Source organism: Gopherus evgoodei, chromosome 12, assembly GCF_007399415.2.
Source record: "Gopherus evgoodei ecotype Sinaloan lineage chromosome 12, rGopEvg1_v1.p, whole genome shotgun sequence".
Taxonomy (NCBI): Eukaryota; Metazoa; Chordata; order Testudines; family Testudinidae; genus Gopherus; species Gopherus evgoodei.
Genome location: NC_044333.1, coordinates 31,603,539 through 31,625,789, shown reverse-complemented (window position 1 = coordinate 31,625,789; position 22,251 = coordinate 31,603,539). Strand labels below are relative to the sequence as shown.

Here is a 22,251-nt window from a genome sequence, read left to right as displayed (position 1 = left end):
ATTTTTGGATTATATAAAGGTTTAATCTGGTGACCTTGTAGATCTCCTGTTGGAGGGTGAAAGAAATGATTCCCTAGTATTTTTTTTTTTAAATCATCCATGTTATGGCAACATGTATTTATATCCTTATTTGTAACACAATAGACTGAAAACAAACAAACCATCTATATAATAAATGAAATGACTTTTCAACTATACCTTCTTACAAATTATGAGCCAGATTTCTGCTTGGATCTGCACTCCATTATTTGTACATGCAAAAAATTAACATTCACTGTCCAAGTGCAATTTTGTGATTACATGCTCAAATCAAGTTTATAAACGTGAACATTTCCATGTGCAGAGACAGAGCTATTGAAAAACTGACCCTACAGCTCAAATGGATTCTAAAGAATAATGTAAGTGCCATTTATTGTTATCCTGCATCTCTTGCCATCCCTGAACTGCATCAGATCTACACCTTCTGAAGTACATGTTCACATTTGGAGGACACTAATGTTTAGGTGACATTTCTTGAAACACCTCTAAAAACACTTATCATACAGTTAGGTTATATTTTCCTACTTTACAGGATTCATAAACAGAACTAATCATTATGTGTTTGAAAAAAAAAATCACAAAATTATTTCAATGGCTGTACAATCTTTTGAGTTGTCAAAATGCTTCATCTGGTTGCCAAGATTTCACATTACAAAGGGCATGCTGCTAATGGATTTAATTTGGATAACTGTGACCTTATTTGAAAGTAACCCTACAGCAACCGAGCATACAATATGGAAGAACCAATTCAGAACCACCACCCCCCCTCCCCTAAACACACACACACACATACACAAAATGGCAGCATGGCAGGTTCAACTGCAATTTCACTTTGAAAAGTGACTATTTACTAATGACACTGTGCTGATTCTTGCTTAGATTGTCTCAAGGTCTTTCAGATCAGCTTTGTTCATTTCAGAAGGAAAAAGGTATGTTTTCTAAATAGCAGTACAGCAAACTTCCCCGGGGAACAGTCAGATTGGGGCTCTGTACTGGTTCATGCATTTGTGTACAACGATATTGCAGAGGTGAAACTGAAGGTATAACTTGGCTTTGGAATTGGAGTTAAATTAACAATTTGTGTTGAGGACGTAAGAGCTAGAATAGACTCCAGTTCCCTCTCAAATACACTAGGTGTGTGGGTGCTGCAGTGAGAGCAAGTAGTAAACAATAGTATAAAACATTTCTTCTCCCCTGAGTAAAGCAGAGGTAACTCTGAATACAAACTGGGAGCAGATCAGTTGAGTAAGAAGATACCATGTATTAGCAGGAGTACTGTAAGCAAGAGATGAGAAATAATTCTTCTGCTCTACTCTATGCTGATAAGGCCGCAGCTGGATTATTGTGTCCAGTTCTGGTGCCACATTTCAGGAAAGAATTGGACAACTTGGGGAAAGTCTAGAGGAGAGCAACAAAAATGATTTAAGGTCTAGAAAACATGACATAAGGAAAGTTTGAAAAAATGGGTTTGTGTCGTCTGGAGAGGAGAAGGGGGGGCATGATAACAGTTTTCAAGAGCATAAAAGGTTGAAACAAGGAGGAAGGTAAAAAAATTCTTGTTAACCTCTGAGGATAGGACAAGCAGCAATGGGCTTAAATTGCAGCAACAGCAGTTAGGTTGGCATTAAGAAAAACTTCCTGTCAGGGTAGTTAAGCACTGAAACAAATTATCTAGGGAAGTTGTGGAATCTCCATCATTGGCTAGACAAACACCTGTCAGGGATGGTTTAATTATTACATAGTCCTGCTTTGAGTGCAGAGGTCTGAATTAGATGAACTCTTGAGATCCACTGCAGTCCTACACTTCTATGGTTCCATGATTTTAAAGTATTGTTGGGCCGGGGGGAAGGGGGAGAGAAAGAACCACATTCATGTTTGATCCTGCTGAGTGTTCATCTCTCCCAATGAGTTCAGTATTAGAGAAAGGTGCTCAGTACTGCAGGATCAGGCCCCTTACAGGGATGCAAAAGACTCACTAGTACAATATAGAGGTCTGATGTGCGATCTTGCAAATGTAGCGCATTCAAAGGAGACGCTAACATTATATTCTTAATAACAATTGTAATGGCTGTTCATGATTATTTGTATTGACCATCAAACAAAGATGATATTGATGAACTATGAAAGATGACAGTTAACATACAAAAGAGAACAGTAAATATCATGTTGAGTTGCCCATATGTATTATAAAATCATCTCTTGGAGCAGCTATACATAAGGCTCTGTCAGCATTTCAATTATAAACCTTGTTTTCAAGAATATTAAAATTCCGCTGTAAAAAATTGTTCTGGGTTGAAACTTGGCATATATTTTTACCTAGGAATGCTGCTTAGCAACATTGTATTAAAAGCACTGCAGGGTTACAGAGGTCTCTTTGTAACCCCCATTTTGGAAATGGGGGGAATGACATGTCTCAGAATGGGAAAACAAATGATTTTTTGTGGTTTAATATGCTTTTTTAGGGTCATACTTAAAAAAAAAAAATCCCAGACCAAGCAGGAAAGTATGAAGATTGCAATTCTTTATATACAAAGACCTTGCTTTGGACTGTAGCCCTTAAGTTATATGTTGTTTTCTTGAATTTTATTTTATTTCGAAAACAAACAAGCTAGGCCCATCACTTTGAGCATGTCATCCCGTCTTTGAATTTCTCAACTGTCTCTCCCTTCTCTACTGCATCAAACCTAAGCTGCATGTATTCACTTTCTAGACCAGTGGTGGGCAACCTGCAGGCTGTGGGCCACATGCAGCCCATCAGGGTAATCCGCTGGCAGGCAGCCAAACAGTTTGTTTACATTTGTATGGCCACTCCCAGCTCCCAGTGGCCACAGTTTGCCATTCCCAGCCAATCAGAGCTGCGGGAAGTAGGGGCCCGGACATTTTTGTTCCCTATTTGAACAGCACCTAACAGAGTGATGTCCTGATCCAAGATTAGGGTTTCTTGGTGCTGGGGAACTATTAGTGTACACCAAAAGGGTCCATCAGGACCGGTTAGTGCACTCTAGAATTTACACCCCTTTAGTGAGGACTAAAGCACAGTGTACACAAGCCCTTAACATGCCCCAGTGCATCTAGCTGATTGCAGTCGATCCATGTATGTTTATCATGCTTCCAAGACTCTACAGTGACTAGGCACAAGAGGGTGAGTTAAAAGTAGGAGAAAATTAACTCTGAATTTTTTCTTATTTTTGTTGGTTTAAAGCAGAACTTTCACCTTATTTTAATGTGTTTTTTTATTTCCTGACACACATTTCAGATGGAATGAAGATACAATAATGTGATAATCGAGCGCTTTCATGGAGTCCTCCAGTGCATTATGACTCCAACATGCAGAATGCAAACATCTGCTGGCATCATTAAACCATGTCTGTACTCTACATACCAATACTTGACCTCGTGACCATTTCTACCATTAGATTTAAATGACCTCAGCAAAAGAGCTGAAAGGCCAGAGTATTAATTCACAGAACCACAAACTCAATTTAAGATTTAATTTGAGATAACTAAGAGCAACTGAAAAGTGTATTCAAACTTATAAGTGTGGAATAAAAGATCTTACTCTGTTTTTTAACTTAAGCATAAATTCAATATTTTTGTAACAGATTTATTCACAACTTTACAAACATGGCCCAGAGTTGCTGGGTTTGTTTTTTTTTTAGCAGACCTTTTGCTTAATAACCAGCATTATGATGATGCTATTCAGCAATTCCCCTCTCCCCCCAATTTATGAATGTCTTCCCTTTAGGGATTTCTCTGCAGTCTGATTATATCCCTAAGGGGAAAAATGCTTCATTTATGAGCTATTCCCACCATGGAGCTTTGAAATGCTTACTTTTATTCTAACTTAAATTAGCTAAAAGCCTATTTGTTTAACCATGAAGGCTTTAGATTCAAACTCTTAACATGACAATTAAAATGTCTGAAATATCTAATACATGATTCATAATAAATTATATAGTGTTTTGAAGAATATACATCTTTCTTCATCTAGATCTTTGGGTACTTTGTCTTATAAATCTATGTACGTTATGTATATAGAAATATACAATTACTTACACACACACACACACAGGTGCTGTCGATGAGAAATTGCAGAGCCATGTGGTAAATATATTTATCATGCAGCTTTGACTGCCTCACCAGCTCTCTGCCCTGCTATCCATTTCCTCATTCTAACATGCCACCCCTGAGCAGCTTCAAACAGCTACTCTTATTTTTTTTCATTAAACAAAATCAGCTGGTGTGCTACATCAGCCTTCTCCTTTTTGTAGGGAAATTATAATAGGTAGCTATAGGATAAATGGTTATATTTTGAGTTTGGGATGGGCACATAACTCCTGAATGGAGAAGCTATAGGTGAATTTGGCAGGTCATTCCCATCATAACAGGCTGCTGAGTCTCCGGGGAAGAGGCCTGGACTGGGCAGTCATGGAGCAATTCTATTGTCACTCTCCAGGATATAACCCCCACACCCTCAGGATGGATGCAGATACGTTTCCATGAGCACAGAACCCAACTAGTTGAAGAGCTGTGGCTGAACTATACATACTGAGTAGCAGGGCCAAGATTTGGTCCATTGTGACTTATTCACCTTTGTGAAGTGATCTGAGTTCCATAGACGGAAAGTGCTGCGTAAGTGCAAGTTGCTGATTGTTTCTCATCTCACAAGTAATAACTAAGAGACTGATTTAGCAATGGCTACCCCGTTATTTTTTTAACTATTAACAAATGCATTATAAATAAACATAAGCACACCATTCTGGGGATGAGCAGTAACAAACATCAGTGAGCTTTACATTAGCCCAATATTAGACTAGAATATATATCCTGACAGAAAATAACACACTGTACATTGTGAAAGGTGAGGTCATCTATGAAAAATTAAACATTGCACAGGAGTGAAAGCAAAGCTTCATAAAGTTACAATGATTTATTGTCTCCATATGAAAATACTTTTGAGTTGGCTGGGGCACACTAAACATGGAGTAAAAATAATCAGAAATTATAGCAGGATGTTTCTTACGCTACTTAAAATTACAGAGCTCTAATGTTGCCAAGGTGGAGCTGACATACATGCATTTTATAAGAGATACTATACAGTTTGAGGGGGAGAAACCCAATACACCAAAATCTAAATTTAGACATAAGGGATTTCTCAATCACGAGCCTTGTTTACCTGAAAAGAAAAAGGTATGCAAGATTCCCATGGTGCAATATAGCAGGCTATCATGAGGATTTCTTTTATTTTTCTCTTTTTTTTTCCTCTCTCCAATTTTTGAAGAAAATCATTTATCTATCTCTTTGTTCAAAGGTATGAAGAGTGACCATACTACTGTAGGGTAGGTTAAAATTTTCTTTGACTCCTCAGCACATTTGTCATGCAGGCTGTCTGCTTGTCTATGAAACCTTTTCACCTCAGGCTCACCGTGAAGACATATCCCATGAGAAAGAAACAAGGTGAAAAATGATGATGTCACTAGGTTGTTGCAAGGTTAGCACACCCTTAAATGGAGTAACGCTAACCCAAGCAGCTGCTCGGCTCCCTACATGCATAATATTCTTCCCCACCCCCATCAACTGAGAGCACAGGACTGAACAAGGGCTATGCATGAACTACTTGTTGACATAATTAGTGCTGGCTCAAAGGCTCTTTTTAGTAGCCAAGTTGGCTGTATTTTGCAAGCTTTCTTTGGCAAAATAAAAGCAAAGTTCAGCCAAGTTCTATATCTATTTTGTTTTGTGTCTTATGCATTTCCCAGCTTGGACAAAAGAGCCAAAATATTCAGGTCATTTTTCAGTTTTATGGTAGTTGGTAGTTTAAGACAATATTAGCTTGTTAAATGTACAAATTCTTTGGGAAACCAGGACTGGTGCACTATGAAAGGCATATAGCTTTCAAGCTCATATGACAATTTCACAAATAAGATTCATTAATCCAAATTTGCTCATTAGACTCTTTGCCTTGGCCTCTGTCTAAGGCACAATACTTTGAAACTGTTGTTGGCTGCACTTCCCTTAGTCTTTACTAGATAGAGATAAAATTATTTGGAACAGAACTAACATTTAATGAAAACTGGCAAGATAAACATTTTTTTTCTAGTAACTTTTCATTCCTTAAACCCTGTACGGGCTGGGTAAATTGCAACAATCTGACCTTTGTATTTCCATGAAATTACTAATTTAGACTGTGGTGCAATAAAAATTTGTTCACACCCTGATCCAAGTTAGTACTGTTTTGGCAGAAATTTTCAGCCCAACACATCTAGTTGCTTGTTTCATTGTAATAATCATGTGTGTGAGGTGCTAAGTCTGAAAGTTTTTTCTTTGCAGACTTGGGAGTCTGTCAAACATTGCAAACAGTTCCTGAGTGTCTTTGTAATCAAATTAGGTAATATAGCTTGATATTCTTCATACTGCAATCTTAATTTAAAGGGCGGAGGGTGGAATCAGTGAATTGTGCATTTATGTCAGCTGTAATGCAAACATTGCTACATTGCTTTGTGACAATAACCCACCCTTGGGTCACACCCAATTGTCTCACTTTCATCAGTGACATAATGGCATACAGTATTTTGCACAGTAGTTTTGTAATGGTTTTACTGTAACATGTTTGGATATGTAGTAAGTATCAAACCTTTCCAATGGCAACCAAGAGGATGTTTTAAAATGAGGGTTAGAGGATATTTTTATTTTTATTAGTATATAGTAAGATTCTTTTTAAAGTTTTAATGTTATGTAGGAAAAAAACAGTGAAAATATTTCTCCAACTGCCTATTAGTTTCCATCTGGCTGTTATTGCTTCATAAGTAGCAGAATTTTAACAAGTTTATTTGCAAGATCTTATTTTCTATTTTCTTTTTAAATATACCTACCATGGGCCTGATCCATCACCAACTGAAATAAATGAGAGTCTTTCCATTGACTTCAATGAGTATTGGATCAAGCCCTGAATCTAATATGGAAACATATCATGGGCAATTAAAACAACAAAATATCTACTACTGGTATACAAAAGTGGGGGCAATTTTAGGGATTGAAAAATATATGTGTGTCCAAAATATGCATTTGCGCACACACAAGATACTGTAACTGCATGCACATTTATCTGATTTTCATGCACAAACATGTGATACAAAGTTTCACTATCAATACTGTATCCATATTTGAAAAAGTGGGTTTTGACATCTTCCTTGTGATTAGTAAAAGAGAACTACATTAAATAGCATTTTCTTGTTTGGTGACCAAGAGTTATTTAGAAAATAGAGAGAAAAGGTGGGTCATATAATATCTTTTATTGGATCAACTTCTGTTGGTGAGAGAGAAGTTGGTCCAGTAAAAGATGCTACCTCACCCACCTTGTCTCTTTAATATCCTGGGACTGACATGGCTAAAACAACACTGCCCGTGTAGACAACAGTCTCTTCTATGCTGCATTTAAATATAGTTTGCCTAATAATAATTTCTATATCCAATGTTCTTAATTAATTGCATTTGTGAAAAATAGAGAGATACAGAACACATGCTATAAAACCTGTAAGCAAACCTAAGCTTGTTTTCTCTGTTTCACACATCATCACTAATAGCAAATATGAAAAAGGACAGTCAGATGTTTTATCAGTTAGAAATATTAGAGTATAATTTCCTAGATCTATTGCATAATGTATATATTAATTGGTGCACCAATCAAGCATACTATACATCCATACTGTGTAATAAGAGAATCACCCAATGAAATGTATTATTGAGTGACCTTTCCCCTAGTAATATAAACCTGCCATATGGCATATCTCAGGGAGAACTGCAAATAGTCACATTCTTCAGATAGCAGTTTTCTGGCTTGTTTAGTAAACTCAATACAACATTTCCAAGCTAGAGATGACATATTTCTCTAAGTGTATAGAGAAGAATGTGCAGCTATAATCTCCACAGAATGTTTCTTTGCAGGTAACAGAAAAAATAAAATAAAAGTTGATAATGCCATGATAATTGGAATCAGCACTGATTGCTTTGGCAAAGCTCTAAATGGCCAGATAAAGACACTTGCAGGAGCAATACTGGAACTAAGTGAGGCATAGATTGTAGAGACTGGCTTGACTCCAGCACAAGGTAAACCATTCAAGCTGGCTATTTCTAATCTGTGAGGCAGCAAGGTGTGTCATGTGTGTTATTTGAGGTTTTAACTCCCTAATGAAAAACTCCCTAATCTAAAAACAAACTCCCAAGCAGAAGAGACCATTTTCGTTGTCTCATTCCAACTCACATTATGTTGGCAAACAGACTTTTGGGACTTCCATATACAGTACAGCAGGGTGTTGACCAAATTGAATTTAGCATTGTGGTTATTAATCCTGAGCATGCATTGTTGTATTTATTTCTTGTCTCACTTTGCCCAGTGATAGAACACATTTAATGTATGTCTATCGACCTATTGTGTTTTCTGACACTAGAAGGCTGTTCATCCTATGTAATAGTTGTCCAGCCCATTATTTATGCAAGCAGCCCTAGTTGGGTCTAATGTTCTGCAGGTAAAGTAAAATCTATGCCAGCAATCTGGCATTTGGTTGGAGTTAGGGCCTGCCTGCTATGGGTTCTAAGGGTGAATTTAAGAATTGGATTTTGCAAAGCTAGCTACATCTCTATCCTTGTTAAAATGGTTAGTGGTGAAAAAACCCTAAGCCTTTGCCTTGTCAAATGAGCCCATCCATTTCCTCAATGGCAATGTGGTTTGGTGCTACAATTTAATTACACTTTATGCAAAATAGGTTGTGTATGCTTTTATACAATGTTAAATTGAAGAGCTAACTAAAATATTTTACATTAATCTTTTTGCCATTTTTGTCTCAGATATTTTCTCCTGTGTTAATATTTCTGCATCATTCAGATTATTGCATTATAAATCCAAAAATACAGAAGAATTTTGCAGAGGAAATTTATGTCAAGAATACTGATAAATGGAGAGTAATATGATTTATGCCATTTAATAGTGGGTGTATGCTCACTGTCAAAAGAGCTTTCACCATGGGGAAGGTATTCATATTCAAAAAATGTTAAACAACATGTAAAACTTACATTCTTTCTGGCATTTATCTTGATGTTAATTACTTCCTGGGGGCCAGGCACACGTGGATATCAGCAGGAGTATTTGCTAAATCAGAAATTTTGAAACACAACCTTTACTGGAGATAAATAGCTGTTATATCTGTCAATTTGAGACTTACTTTGTAACATCTAAAGTAATCACCATTTTCTTAACAGACAGGCTGGATCGGGATTTTTACAGGAATGAAAAGGTAGAAAGCACGTGGCAAAAATTTAGAGATGTAAGACCCTAACTAACTCTACCTGTCTGTTTTAGATTACAACGACAAATGATTACTTCACATCTGAAGATATGATTTGCTCAGAATTTCAGAACAGTTTTGCTAAAGTTTCATCTGACAGGCTCTTGTCTAACTACAGGCTTAGTGGAGGATATGCACAGATAAGGATCTAGTAAATTACACACACACACACAAACACACAAAAAATAAGATGTGTTAAACTAGGGGAACTATTAAGTGGAGTCCCCCAAAGGTTGGTATTCAGATCTCTATAGTGTCTAATCTAGATAAATGACCTAGTCACAAAACAAACTGCAAACTAGCTATATTTGCTGACATTGCACAATTAGTGGAGATAGTGAAACATGCAGGAAGAAAACCCCCCACCTCACCCAAAAAAAAAAAGAAAGAAAGAAAGAAAGAAAGAAAAAGGAAAAAGAAACCTCTAAGCACAACCACCAGGATTCGGATCTGCTATATAACTTGGCTGATGCACGACAAATGAAATTAACATTGACAAATGCAAAGCATTGCACATTGGTTTGGGGTAAACAAATACCAAATGAATATGATTGATCTAGAGAAAAGGAATTCAAAAAGGACCTTGGGATAACAGTGAACTCTTCATTTAAAAAAAATAATTAACTGCGGCAGAAGCAACCACAACCACAATACTTTGTACTGTATATTATTATTATACTTTATAGCTACCTAGATGGGAAAGCATGCCCACTACAGTTAGGATGGGATTATCCAAATCTCTGGCAAAACCCAGCTAGAATATTGTGTCACCACCTTATAAAGTGATATTAATATAGCGAGAAAGTTGCAGCGCTGTAAAGCACCAGTGTAGCCATGGCCATAGAGTAAGATACTATTTAGTGTAAAGGTGACAAAATCTAGCCCATACACCCTTCTATTGAAGAGACTGGAAAGAAAAACAATGGACTAATTCAAATGCTAATTAAGTGTTGCCAAGAAATTCCCTTGTGTATTGGAAGGAACACAAACCGCTACACTACTTTAAGATTGTAGCATACTTTGCCTTGTAACACTGGTCAGTGAACAGAAGCTGGGAGGCCATGACTTTGCACCTTCTCCTCAATCCATGCTCTGGCTGCTGCCTCCTTTTGGGTACCAGGCACCCTGAAAGGAGCAACTCAGAAGCGGGCCTGTGCTTCCCCAAACTCAGGGGAAGCAATTCTGAATGGTCCTTACACGGGCCTCACAAAAAGGAAGCTTTTTACTTCCTTTCCTCACTCCCTGACCACACAACAGCTAACCAGAACCTAGCCCATAGTGAATTCCTATCTGCTAAAATAAAAGATTGAACAGCTGAAGGCTATATTCATTTCTTTTACCCATCAGTTTTCAACTTTAAGGATTATGCATTTAATGCCATTGGTGAACAACGTTATTATGTTTTCAAGAAACTGCTTTAAATCAAACTGCAGATAATGTATTTTTCTCCCCCAGCATTACATGGTTGTGTCAGCAACCAGCAGGAATCCATTTGTGCTGTAGAATTACCACCTCCTGGAGGTGAAAAATGGGATAAAAGCAGGAGGAGTGTTTCCTTCCTCAAAAGTCAAGGTTGCCTTGTGAGGAATAAAGGAGGAGGAACACGAGGAAACTGCAGCTAAGGCAACAGGGGCAGATAGGAAATCTGCTATAGGGTAAAGCCTTGATGATAAATAAGTCAGAACAGCTCTCTGCAGCAATCTTACCATGGAACAAAGTAGCAACAGCAGTAAAGATTTTAAAGCAAGTGTTGTGATTTGTGGGATGCGGAACAGGGCATGGAAAAGTAATACTTCCAGAACCAAATTTACTGCCATGGGGCAAAGCTAGCGAAGTCAATGGAGTTGCACTATTTGACAGTGAATCGTCCATCAGTCTTGACAGCATGTACCAATTCACATGAACATGAGCAGAAATGGCTAGAAGAGACATGGAGAGATGTAAGACATATTCATGTTTGTACAATATTTCTTCCTATATGAGATAAAATTCCTTAAAGAAAAAAGAGGGAAAATAATCTCAATGTTTCAATTGTTATTAGAAAGAACTTTTTAACCCATGAACTACAAAATACAAAAACTGCACGTAAAAAAAAATTGTCATGAACACATGGGATGATGAAAAATTGCTTCGCATATTTAGTTACTCCTTTGTGAAAAGGAAATGACTTCCTGACTTTGTGGGAGTGTTCCCCCTTTGACGGCAATGCCAATTAGCCAAAAATGCAATATATCTGTGCATAAATGGGAAATAAAGCATGCTAAATATTGTGCGAGTATATACTCATAACAAGAACCATGCTCCAATTTTTAAATCAACCACTGAAAGATTTTGCAATAATTCTGTTGGGCTGGCATGTCCTTTTTCATTAAAGCCCACAGAGAATTTTTATCAGAACTATAAAATCACTGAAAATAAAGATGCTTTAATAGACACAACATTAACATTGGTGCTCTGAACATGGTACTGTAGTACAGAACAGTAATATTTCTTCTGTGTATAAAGTACAGCGCAGTATAGGCAGTATGCATGGACAGTCACAAATCCCTAGCATTATGCCAAGATGACAGAGTACTTTTTTTTTGTTCTACTGCTGTAATTTATCTTTTAAAAAAATGGACTCTGGTATTCCTGCATACGATGTCATAATGGCATTACTCCTGCTGGAAAAGATAATCTACTTTACACTATCCTCCTTTACTAGGCACAGTCATTTCCCAGAAACAAGAGAATACACATCACACTAGCTGAAAAAAAGCTGTGAAGCACTGTCAGTTCTTTGAGAAAAATGCCTATTACAGCTATCTGACGCTTTTCCTTTCCTTTGTTTACAACATATATAGATTTGTTGAAAAGTTTTTTATGCCCTCATATGGCCAGAACTACATTGCTCCTGCTGATGTCAATGAGACCACATACAACAGAAAGGGCCCATGTGAGTGAATCTGTCAGTAGGGTCAGGACCTTAGCAAGAAATGGTTATATATATATATTTAATTTGATATAATAATGTTTCCATTACGTATCTTTTCAAAAGTACGAGCTGTAATTTTAATACTACCATTATTTTCATGCTGTTACACCATAATACACCTTTTCAAGTTATACACATCTTACAGTCAGCATACCTGTATTTATTTATTTTATTGGGCACACTATGGGGCAGGATTAAAACTTTCTTTTAAATAAGAATTTTGATAATGTGCAATCTTCTACAAAATTTCAAATACGGTGGGAAAAAAAGCAATGATCCATATAGGAAAGAAGAGAAACTCTTGCATAAGTGAGAACGTTGCGATATAAATGAGAGAATCACTTAAAAGGATCAAGAAAACACTATATGAAATGAGGAAAAGGATATCATAAGAAGATTTTTACACCCACTAGGCAATAAGCAGAATTAAATAATGTTGATATAACTAGGCTGAAATTAGGTAGAGGTAAAGTTTGATATAGCATGTCGCCTGGTGTTTCTATGATCCAAATGACTACGCTGAGTCCAATAGCATTGAAATGTGCAAGTTCTCTTTTGTCTCATGGTTCACTTCATTCGAGCTAGAATCCTCCCCGACCATGCTGCCTTCTGGTGTTTCTGAAACAACCTGCCACTTCATATGAATATGCTCTTTCTTTTGTCTTGGTATTTATATCCATTTCTCAAAAGATAACATATTCGTTAAAAACAATTTTGTAAGGGCTCGCAGTGCTTTAGCAATCTATCTACAGACAATACATTTCCCCGCTTTTATGTAGAACATGTGGTGAATTGATCTTGTTCCACATACCTCAGTGGAGAAACACATGTTAATGGGTCTTGGATTGGCCACTGCTGTTTATATTAGATCTGTGCCAGAAAGAGGTGTACTTTGCCTATGGGAATTAATATTTTTCAAAGAAAATGCCTCAGGAGCCATATTTCAAATAAGTGTACATATCAATTAATTTGGTGCCTTCTTGAACTCCAGTTAGGACTATGCTGTTTCTCCTAATACAATTCTGAAAATTGGCTGTTTTCTTTTTTAAGTAGGTGATTTCCATGTAAGTCATATGGCAGCCATAAAACTATATCAAAAAGCTCCAATTCCACTGAGGTTTATTTTCCTTTTCTGGTTCCTGTTTTTCTTAGAAAGGAATTTCACTGTGTTGGAGAGGGTCAGTCAACCTGATCCAACCTTGGTGCCCCATTCCTAAGGTGGGACATGCTCCATCTCTCATGAAGATCTACCTACCATTTCAGAGTCTGGTGTAGAGCCGTGTTCTATCTGCAGGTTACTGTCTTTCTTTCTGCTAATGAAAAGTAACTGATTACTCCAGTTATCTTCTGAGTTTCTTCTGTCACCTTTGACCAACAGTTTTCCAGAGTATTCCCACAGACCCAGGAACCAATATGTCCTTTGAGGGGTAAAGTAGGAAGTAAATTACCTTGTTGCTGACTGACAGATGGTTTGGACTTGAGCCAGTTTTAGTACCAAACTAGCACCCCTTTTAAACATCCCTTACTTACAGTTACTTACAGTTTTCACATTACTATTGAAGTTTTACTTTAGTCCAAATATCTGGCCTTATAAAAACACCTGTATACATGCAGCTCAGTGGGAGAAAGAGAAAACATTTAAAGAGAAATAGAAAAAGGCTCCTTGTCAAGTCTGCCAGTGAAGCAGACATTCTGAAAAAATGATGAATAGACTGAATTTTATCACCATTGAAGCACTGATTCAGTTCATTGGCTGAAGGAGGACCAATGGAGTCACAAAGATCCCAACAGTATAACAACAGATTTGAATAACAGCTTGTAGAAGTTTTATAAGCTAGCAAATTGCATTAAAACAACATATATTTGAAATCCTGTATCGCACCCACCAAGGCTTCTGTAAATAGAACTCCAAGCATTCCACTTTCAGCACTGCCAGTTGTTCTGCCACCGCCCACACCAATTTAATTATTTTAGACATAATTTCTCTCTGTTTTTGGGCAGTGCCCTCAAGGACCAAATTTTTAAAGGCCAGCAAAACAGCTGAGATGCGCAAAATGTGTGCATGCTACACCTCTACCCTGATATAATGCAACCCGATATAACACAAACTCAGATATAAACGTGGTAAAGCAGTGCTAGGGAGGGGGTGCTGTGCACTCCGGTGGATCAAAGCAAGTTTCATATAATGCGATTTCACTTATAACGTGGTAAGATTTTTTTGGCTCACAAGGACAGTGTTATATCGAAGTAGAGGTGTATATGTGCATGCACAGGCAGGTGTGCATGAAACACACATTTCTGTGATAGAATCATAGAATATTAGGGTTGGAAGGGACCTCAGGAGGTCATCTAGTCCAACCCCCCCACTCAAAGCAAGAACCATTCCCAGACAGATTTTTACCTCAGTTCCCTAAATGATCCCCTCAAAGACTGAACTCATGACCCTGGGTTTGGCAGACCAATGCTCAAATGACTGAGCTATTCCTCCCTCCAAACTGATGCTCTAGATGAGGTTTGAACTCAAAACCTCAGCATCGCTCCATGCAGTACTGCTCAATGAGTATGGTGCGCTATCCAATTGCACCACTGGAGCCCATATCTGTGATCTGCCTTCAAAACCCCACCCTCTTCACCAAGCCCCTAAAATAAACCCATACATGAAAAGGCTAAGACATTAAAGTACATATCTGATTTTGTCTCTGTTAGAATAAGCTCTTCCGTGTGAACAGTTGGTTTCATTCAATTCAGGCTGAACATTCCTGTCATGAGTGATAAACCACTCTACGAAAGAACCAAGGGACTATGCTTTTGATCCAGACGAATCAGGTTACATAGTCACTGTTATTAATTAGAAACTGTGTTGAAGTAAAAACAATTTAAATAAACCCAGGGATTGAATGTTAAAGCTGTAATTTTTTACATGGCCTCATGATTCAAGATTAATGGACCTTAAAACAACCATAACACACCAATGCCCTGTTCTAGTTTAGAAGAATAAGAATAGTTTTATTTCTGCTTCAGTATGCCAGTCTTAAATTCATTGTGTGTCACTGGGCACTGTAAACACTTTTAAGTATTTTGACATTGTGGTATAAGATGCTGCTACTCTGTTTCTTGCCTGACCTTCATCAGTTCTAAGCATGTTACTATTCATAGGAAAACCGAAGAAAAATAGCATAGGCCTAGTGAAAAACATATTGTGTCACATGAAAGTAGAATAATGTTTACAATGTTCAGATTTCATTTTTTATAATAAAAAGTCCCAGCATCATTTTGTTTTCCCTACCTTTTCATCATTTTAGTTAACACTTTCCCCCCCCCTTAAAAAACAAACAAACAACAACTATGTAACACAAGATATTCATGGGGTGGTTAGGAATAATCGGGGCTTGGGAACTTTTCTGAATCCAAAGGTGAATTTTGAAGCTGGGTCAAGATGGATAGATTTCCAGGAGGCAGACAAGATGAAGTAATTACTATTATTGTTTAATAAAACCTATGAAATATATTCTGTAGCTTAGTCAAGACCCATAATAGACACTGACAGAGTTGTGATATACTGAAACTCACAGTTCATCCAGACTTACCACCACTGATTTTTGTTATGATAGTGGGATACTGAACTAAATCTGAACAAGAATAAATTGTAAAAAAGAAAAGGAGAACATTTTGCGTATTTTTTTGTACTTCATCAGAGTACAGGTGCGGTGCCATAAAGGTCAGAACAATGAACTGGAGACCAAGAAGATCCCAAGTTCCAAGTCTTTTTCTAATAAGTGACTCACTGGAGTGACCCTGAATAAGTTGCCTGACCACTCTATTCCTCAGTCAGAAAAGCTGGAAAAACTGGGTAAGGAGCACAACCTCGCTTAAACCAAAATGTAGTATGTGAATGCAACTTGCCTTGGTACATAAAGTACATACATTCTTTTCCACTATTTTCTAGTATATATAACCTTCCCCCACCCCAGCCTCTCATCTGATCTGAACTGTAATGCACCAGTTAAAGTGAACTTTGTTTCCAAATTATTTGGATTGCTTTCTCTTCCAAGTGTTTTACTGAACCTAATTATATCAAATGCAATCTGGATGCCCTCTTGTTTTTCTAATTTCTTGAAGTATAAAATAACTCCAACATAAAGGGGAATGATGCAATTGTGGGGCGGCTCTACAGCTATTTGAACAACATACCAGGGATTTGTAATAACCAAAAGTGTTCAGGACCTCAAATTTATTGCCAGAATCCATATTTGTTATGACAAATCGTTCTCTGAACTCTGTTACTGGCTCAGAAATGTAGACTAATTGGATTGCTAGTAAGAGGGGCATAATAAATACTTCTGACATTCATATTTTAAAGGAATTTAATTCTAATAATCACAAAAGATTCAAAAGGTTTATTATGAGTACAAATGTGCAACATGTTTTTAAAGGCAATTTAGTGCTGATGGGCCTTATATTTTTTTTTCTGAAAACCTATCCCACCAAGGTAACTTTTGCTATAAACAGCATTTTAAAATTATCACATAAAAACTATCAAGCACTAAATTAGAAAAAAAACCCAGAATTTTGAAAGTGATAGTTAAATTTATGAAGCAGTTCTGCTACACTCAAAGGCTTGTTGCTTGGCATGCAAGCAAGTTCTGGAATGTATTTTTGATATGCAGGTGAGTCTGTTTACATGGTCATAAAAGATGAGGGAAAGGATGAAAATCAACAAAGGCTATGAAATTACAGCCATGTGTAGAACACATGTTCTTTGGACTTAAGCTTGTTTGCATGACTAATAGAGATATTATTAAAAGTCTTTTCTCATTTTTTTTGGCTCAGTGCCTTTTTCGCTACCTCCAAGAGCTGTTAATTTTGTTCACTGCTGAGCAAAAGTCAAAGCCAGTGTCTAAACAGCTTGTAATGAGTTTTCAATGGCCCATCTCACTGAAATTGAGGGCAAAGGAGCAGTAGACTTAGACACTGTCAGCCCTCTGAATTTATTATTGAGGGTGCAATGCATTCTGTGAAAAATACACAGAGAGGGGCTGAGAATTCTGTAGGTTTTATATTAAGCACCTTAACAAAGATATGTATTACTCATTTAAATACCTCGACAACACAGATATACACAAAGAAATCAATCGTAATGTAGCTCAATTAATGGTGTGATTGGTGGTGAAGTCCTTTCCAGTAACCTTATTTGGCAGCAGCTTAGTATAAGAAGCTTAAATCCCATCCCTGAAAAGTGATAAGCACCTCACTGAGTACCTTCAACTCAATTCACAGTTAAGTCAGTAGGAGCTGAGTGCGATGTTGTTGTAGCCATTAGTCCCAGGATATTTAGGGAGACAAGGGGGGTGAGGTAATATATTTTATTGGACCAACTTCTATTGGTGAGAGAGACGAGCTTTCGAGTTTACACAGAGCTTTTGAACTTATTAAAGCTTCTCTCTCTCACCAACAAAAGTTGATCCAATAAAAGATATTACCTCATTCACCTCGTCTCTTTAGGAGGACTTGCGGAAACTCAGCACTGCCCAGGAGTCTATCACAATGTTTTAAATCCTTACCTACTGCACTTTATTGACCAGAGGAAAAGGCACACGATTTACAACGATAGCCATCCTCCTTACATTTGTGAGCTTTTCAGATCTTATAAGCTGATGTAATCCATATATTTTTGGGGAGGAGGAAGAGGGTAGACCCATATTTTTGCAGGAAGAGTTAATAATTCAGTTGGTAGCATTTTCCCCCCTGCATATTATTTAACTAACCAATTTTATTAACCTCTACATAAATTATATGTCCTGTATTTCTACCTTTCTTTCTGATTTTTCTTTTAACAACACTGTCACAGACTGTGATCTTTAGTGCTTTATCTTCGCTGAAGCTTAAAGGCCTGTAGTTACATTCATGGCACTAAGGAAACCTGGCTTTACAGGCTGAAGGGTGAAAAATAGCACCAATAAATGGTTAAATACTTTCTAAAAAAAAATGTCTAAAATTGTTTGTAGATAAGAGGCATATTCAGAACAGCGCATGTTGTGATAGGGTAGAAACCTTTGACTGGTTCTCATCTCAGATGATCTCAAAATCTCACCTCTTGCAGTAATTCCAGAATCCCAAACTTCTGTCATTTAAACTTTTTTTTTTTTTTACACTATATCAAACATACTTCATAGCCCAGCCCTTTGAGCTCTGTTTTTTTGGTGGGTTTTTTTTTTTAAACTGGAACATTAGCCCCTCTTACAGTCACTAGTTATATTGGGAATAGTACTGATGAAATTTTACAATGAAAATTTTGGTTTTTTCCATGGTATTCGGCCAGGCTGAAAGGATGCATTTACCTAATACACTGCCAGTGTTAGTGTCCCCCATTCTGTTGGCATCACTAAGAAAAAAATATGTTTCTGCTCACGACTTTCATTCATAAATGTATATGAATTCTAAAAGTTATGTTGCTGTATTGATTGAGATACATTTATATATTTATTTTGACTAAAAAATCCAAAGACTATACTTTCTGTCCTCTTCAAGCTGATCTCCAATTCTATGAATCCAATTTTTTCCAAAAGTAAGTTGTAGCTGCAAATATGGATTTCTAGATTATCTGCATGTGTAAATTAGCACATGCAAAATGGGTGTGCCAGAAAACAGATTGGCAATCAGATAAGCAAATCTGGCCCCAAATTCGACTTAATGTGATATTTCATTTTATTTTCCAATGTATTTACCCAAAGAAGTTCAAGTTAGATGCTGCATATAGGGTTCAGCAAGGTCCAAGGTCGCACAGTTAGTGAGTAGCTCAGCCCAGATTATTACCCAGAATCCTTATGGCTCCCAGTTATTTAAACTAGCCACTATGTCTTAGTCTCCTTCAAGTAAAGAGCAGTAGAAGGGTTTTCATTTGCTCACTGTGGTGATGTGCCTATTCTTTGTTCTTTTAAAAAAGGAGAGAGGCACAGAAGTTTTTGAACTCCTACATAATGTATCACATATTCTGAGGGTGAGATTGTGGGGGAGAGATTGAAATGTCTTTAAATAAAACTGGAAATATTTAAAAATACTAAGATCAGAGGCAAAATATGTACCATAACATTTAACACTGCACACAGGAAAAGAATGGTATGCAGTCAGAAATACAAAGGCAAGAAATCACATGATTTAGAGTAACTTACTGGGAATAAATTTAACTCCTTCATATTCAGTATTATTGACAGGCATTATGTTCAAGTGATTGATATTTAAATGCACATGAATTGAACTCTACATCACTAGCTACTGAATACACTATGGAAATACTAGTACATTGAGTGCAAGTGAGTGAAGAAAATGTGTAACAGCAAATATAAAAGTGTCTGCAAAAGGAACTCAAAAGCCATAAGAAGCAGAGAGATGAAAACTTAATTCAAGATGAAAAATGTTTTACCATGTTCTAAATGTTTGCCAAATAGTCTATGTATTCATTCTTAAATCCTTTAAACTCTGCAAGCAATACTCTTAACATGCGATATACCCTGAGTTCTTTAAATTCAAATTCTTTTACTAGTAAAAATAACCCACAATGAATATTCTGTAGTGTCAAATAAAAAGGTTTGTGCTGTTCAACGGGAATGTCACATTTATCCTCTTTTGCATATGCAACACATAATAGCTAGCTTATACAGGGCATAAGACTTTTCAAATAGGTCCCTGAATAAATAGTACTACACAGTTGTGCATGTCGTACCATATAACAGAATAGATAGTATCTTGCACCATGCGCTAGAGGGGATAAATCCTCTAGGTCTCCTTTACAATTTCATCATCATATAAAACACTTTCAAAAATTGCCATAATTTGGCCAGGCAAGCAATTTCGGTTTTCCAGCTTCTGTTTTCCTCGCTTCTCATCCTTAGTATTGTCAAGAGGATTTCAGAGGCTTGTGCACAGCATTTAGCAGCAGAGGTAGAGTAAGGAACAGTAAGCATTTCAGTAACAGCAATCTGTACATCCGCCATATGGATACCAATTTGGATTGTGCAATCTGGTTCACAGTAGTATCTATTCCCTGGATATACTAGGCTAAGGGACAACATGCCATGAACAGTGAAAAGGCCCAGATCTACATGCCATCAAGGATCAAAGGCATGCACCAGTTATCTGCCAATTCTCATTGCCTATCCTATTATGGTTCCAAGGCAGAAATTAAAACAAAACATTTCATATTTGTGCTGAATATACATGTGTTTCTAGGGGGGGGGAAAAAAAAAAGAAAACAGGGCCCTTTCCTCGCTATTATGCCAATGTTGAAAAGTCCCATTTTTTCCCATGGAACAGTGAACATTTATACAATCATTAAAAGCTCATCTTGCACCATATTTTTTCTCCTTCTCAGTTTTAATACATTTTTATAATTGCATTGAAGATATTCTAACCCTGTTTTTAGTGCAACGATAAAATTTATGAACCATGACAAACGTATCATATCAAAGACCACCCGAAGAATAACAATGTGCATGCCAATAGAAGTAGTCGGGGCTTCTGCTTCTGAGAAATTCAGGATTTTTTTTTAAAGGATTAGGATGAAAAATAGTTAACAAAATATTACCCTAATAATAATAAAATGGTACCAGGATACCACATTTGTTCGAAAAGGAAAAGCAAACTAACACAGGTATATTATAAACACAGGTATACACCACAAACCTTGACAAACATACCATATAGACCAATTTAGACACAGTATGATTTCAAATAAGAAAGATCTAGTGTGCGTAGCATGTTTTTCACTGATGTTGTCACCATGCTTTCCTGAATAGCAGGATTAATTTTAGTTACTAAATAGCTTTCTGAACAATTTTTACTTCTAAGATCAATTTTCTATCCACTTAAATTTATGTGCAACTGCTGACCCCATCACCACAGCATCTGAGTGCTTATTGTCTTTGTTACGCTGTTCTTTGTTAGTGACTGCACTCACAGAACATAAATAGTCTACAAGTAAAAAAAAAATCCCCCAAAGTTAGGCATTCACATCATATTATTGATTAGACATTCATTTAAACATGCAACCCTTAAAGAATTTCTGTGAGGATTCCTAATTCTAAATATGTTTAAAACAAATATGTTCTAATGTAATATGAGGTGTGTGCAGGTGTATTTCTGGAGTTTACCATGTGCTTCCCTTCACAACATCACATTTTTGAAAAACAGCATAAAAACAAGAGAGGAGAGAAGAGAGAGTGTAAGTTCCTAGTTTCACATTCCCAATCCTGCTGAATTATTACTTTGCCTTTTCTGCATAAGGAAAAAAATGCTGAGGTCCATAAAGAAATGCAGGTAATTTACACAATTTTTAAACAGTTATTGTGACAAAATGGATTCAATAGGTATTGTGGATACAAGAATACATAAATGAAATGCATCCCACTGGAAAAGCTTTTTGCTCACATTGCCATTTACAGCTTCTGAATTAATAGACCAAGAAAGGCACCACAGGCACCAACAAAATGCAGTAAAACCATTGGCAGCCAGTGGTGTCTCAAAGTTTAATTCCCCTGGGGAGAAAAGGACACTGCCTAATCTGTATTCAGTCCTGACATTGTCCACATCTGATATGGAACATTAGCTACTAACTCTCTCAATAGACTAGTGTCCTTCAGTTTATATTACTTTATGTTAATAGTAGAAAAATTACACACAACATCATTTATCATTGTTATACTGTACTACACATACCATAGCTTATTTTAATATATTTATTTACCTCTAAGAGGTAGAGAAATATTATCTATCTATAAATATATGATAAACCTGTAGAGACAGAATCAATGTGGAATAATAAAAATTAACGGGGATCTCCAAGTTATTTAATTGCATCATGAGTGACAAGATTGTTTTTGTCTGAGAATACCATATTTTTCT

General features: G+C 36.8%; 1 protein-coding gene across 3 annotated transcripts in view; it reads right to left on the bottom strand.

Annotated features, from left to right (window-relative positions):
• WWOX (WW domain containing oxidoreductase) overlaps nt 1-22,251 on the bottom strand; it is a 672,980-nt gene that overhangs the window by 237,933 nt on the left and 412,796 nt on the right. The window lies entirely within an intron of this gene.